The following is a 3,836-nucleotide window of genomic DNA, read 5'->3' as shown; positions in this document are numbered from 1 at the left end:
TAGCCACCCCCCCCAAGCTCCTTCACTTGACAGGCCCGCCTTGGCGGCCGCCCTCATTGGACACGAGGTTAGACGCCCCGCCCCTTCCCTTGCCCTATTGGGGAAGGGCACCGTGGCACCGCCCCGCGGGCCCCGCTCCTCGCTCTGGTTGGGTGAGCTTGACAAGGCCCCGGCCCCACCCCCCAAAATTCCTATTGGACTACGGGTCCCCAGAACTCCGCCCCACATCCCTTTCTCAAGTTTTCATTGGTTCAAAGGCCCGCGACCGGGCCCCCTTTTCACTTCATTGGCATTGGCCAATTACTATGGAAGACACGCCCCTTCCTCTATCTACTATTGGTGAATCTTTCTTAAACATCCCCGCTACGATGATGTCATCCTTTTCTCTAAGACAGGTAAAGTGTGAGTGGTTGAACAGCAAATGCCCGCCCATCTTTATTCTGTTCTTTCATTGGTTGAGAGAGACAACACGTCTAGGGGGAGCAAAGCAGGTTCCCCTCTTTTTTACATAGACTCCGCCTTCGCGAAGGGTAGCGAAACCAGAGTAGGACCTGTTGACAGACTCCCCACCCCTCGGGAAAACTTGCCGTCCTCTCTCGGGCTCCTAGAATATTAGGGATCCCATCACCCTTGAGGTTAAGCCAGTCAGAACATGCAGCATGCTATACCACGGGGTTTGGGGCCAGGTGCCAGGCAGGGACTAAGGCCAGGGGAGTGGGGATGCTCGCGCGGACCCCGAGAAAGGGTTCAAGGTACGCTTCTGACCGAATCTTCGGGGAGACCTTTGTGCCAGTGCTAGCTTACATCGATTGGCCGGCATCATGTCTTTCACTTCATTCCGGTAATGCCTAGGACCATGAAATGCTTGAATTTCACCGAATCACAGGATGCTAGAGCTGAAAGGACCACATTGTCTTGGGCCTTGTGGGGACTACTTCCTCCCGGAAGTTGCTGTAACTTTAAAATCACCATTATCATGGAGATTGTTTTTATCTAAAATACAATTTTGCATTGAACTAAATCGAGTAATTTAGCACCAGTGGGGACAATGGAAACATTGCTGGGGTTGTTTCTTAAATGTAAGAACAGGCTCTTTCCTCCATCCCAGCCTTCCAATAAAAGTGCTAGGCTCCCATGGTCTGAAGTCAGAGGATCACAGGATTTAGGACTGGAAGAATCTCTAAGGTCTCTTAGTTCTGAAAACTAGTGAAAATTAAGCTTCAGCAGAATGCAGAGTGAGCTTTCAGGGCTCTGGCAGAACATTCCTGAAGCACCTGCAATTCAGACAGTCGGTACTGTCAGTCACAATGCCTACACAACTCAAACTGCTTTCATATCTTCTCTTGCTACCATGTGTGACAGTGATCATTTGAAGTGTACCACATGATTATTGTGCATAGGGAAGGGAAACAAATGCTTATCTGTCAGATGCCTCAGCAAGTAGGCCTATTGCCCAAACATTTTGCCAGAACTCGAACTGGAGAATGGGGGGAAGAGGGAGAGTGTTGTTAAGCTGCATTGACATCAAACTTCAGTCCGAATTTTACAGTATCACTCCAGTTCAAATCTGTTAAATATAACAACTAACCAACCTTCCCCACTAAAAAAACAAACAAAAAACCTCCCTTAAAAACCAAACCTCCCAAAGCAAGCTAGATGTAAAATTTCCAGAAGTTTCTGCAAATAATTTTTCCCTTTATAGTGTTGGGTGCAGAGGATACTTTTAAGGTCAAAGTTTGGAAAGTTACTAGTACTTACAAAACAACCTAAGACATGGATTTTGATCTATCTGTAGGCTCTGTGGGCTTCCTGAATTATGAAGTAAAAACTTCAAAATAATTTGTCACAGGATGTACCTGTAACTTAAGATCTTTTGGCATAAAAGCAATATTAATTATACATAAGATGAAAATGTAACAATTTCCCCTAGAGAGCTAAAAAGTTCATTTATACTAATTTGGTTAAGAATATGAAAATGCCTGAGATAAAAGATTAAAGTTACTTGAAGGTAAGAGACAGAAACTTACTATCTCTTCTCTAATCAAGAGGGAAGGTGGGCTCTCGAAAATTTGCCCAACTTTATAGGAACCAGCTGCAAAGCTTAAGAAGAGAGCCGACAACAACTGCCAAATCACTGGATGACGAAGAAAAACATTATTTTTCTAAACCTTGAATAATTTCACTTGTCAAAGATTTGGACAGTTACTAAATTCTGGATACACACACACGTGCACACATACACACACAAGCAAAACAAGCAAAGGATCACTTTAACTATCCATGAGAATGCTGAATTTTTTTTTGAAAGACTTTTTTGTGCATGTTAATAAACTTGTAGTCAACCTGACTGGAAACACACACACACATGCACGCGTGCCCGCGCACGCGCACACGCACACACACACACACACACACACACTCACTCAAAATGGAAAATAGAAGGGCAAAGTCTAAGCTCGTTAGCAACTGGGAAATTTAAACAATCCCAGGTCTGTATAAAACACAAAACTAGAACTTAAAAAAAACCCCAATCAAGGCAGGTAGTGCTTACACTCCCTGTTTAGTAATGTTACTCTACCTGCAAAAGCTAGAAGTTCCACAGAGGGCTTTGGAAGGTATATGGTGCCATCTACTGGAAATGAAACAATATAAAATGTAAAACATGATGGAATTTCTCTCCACCTGTTAGAAATTATTTATAAACAAAAACAATCTTAGAGAACCATTACAACTAATCAATTAAGATAAATGTAAAGTAAACTTAAAAAAAAATACCCTTACAACATACAGGAGTCTTCATGTTTCATTTTGGTATTTATATTCCTAACATCTTGCCTTGGACATAGCAGGCACCTAGTAATGTTTTTCAAACATTTGTTTAATTTTAAGGTAAATTTAAAAGTATATAAAAATAGCAGGAGGTGGTAATGATGAAAGCAACCTTTTTATAATGGATTATTTCAAGATATTTTGAAAACCACTTCCTTTCAAGAAGACTTAACTAAACAGGTTAAGAATTATAGGATCTGACCTTTGGCCCATTTGCTACCAGAATGAAGGCCATTCTGAGCAAACAGACCGTCGACATCCCAGAAAATGTCGACATCTCTCAAGGATCAAACAGTTATTGTTAAGGGTCCCAGAGGAATCCTCCATAGGGATTTCAAGCATATCAATGTTGAGCTCAGTCTCCTTGGAAAGAAAAAAAAAAAAGGCTTCAGGTGAACAAGTTGTGGGGAAACTGAAAAGAACTTGCAACTGTGTGCACAATCTGTAGTCATATATAAAAGATCAAAGGCATTATCCTGGGTTTTTGTTACAAGATGAGGTCTGTGTATGCTCACTTCCCCATCAATGTTATTTAAGAGAATGGCTCACTTGTTGAAATCTGAAATTTCTTGGGTGAAAAGTATACCTGAAAAGTACGCATGAGACCAAGTGTTGCTTGTGCTGTTTCTCAAGCCCCAAAAGATGAATTAATTCTTGAAGGAAATGATATTGAACTTGTTTTAAATTCAGTTGTCCTGATCCAACAGGCCACCATAATAAACAAACAAAGATATCAGAAAATTTTTGAATGGCATCTATGTTTCTGAGAAAGACACAGTGCAACAAGTTGATGAATTAGTTGGAATAGATGCCAAAGGCTGTGCCCTGAGGAGTCAATACTTACTTAGATGTCAAAATAAAAATACTCTTTGTCAAAAAAAAAATTATAGAATCTGAAAATTTAAAGAGATCCTTAGTTTCTAATCTAAGCTCCCCATCAGTGTAGGAATCTTTTCTTTAGCATATATTAAAAAGTCATCTAGCTTCTGCCCGAACTATTATGATGT

The sequence above is a fragment of the Notamacropus eugenii genome, chromosome 1 (assembly GCF_028372415.1).
Source record: "Notamacropus eugenii isolate mMacEug1 chromosome 1, mMacEug1.pri_v2, whole genome shotgun sequence".
Lineage (NCBI taxonomy): Eukaryota > Metazoa > Chordata > Mammalia > Diprotodontia > Macropodidae > Notamacropus > Notamacropus eugenii.
The sequence above is the reverse complement of the archived record's forward strand: the minus strand, read 5'-3'. Positions refer to the sequence as shown.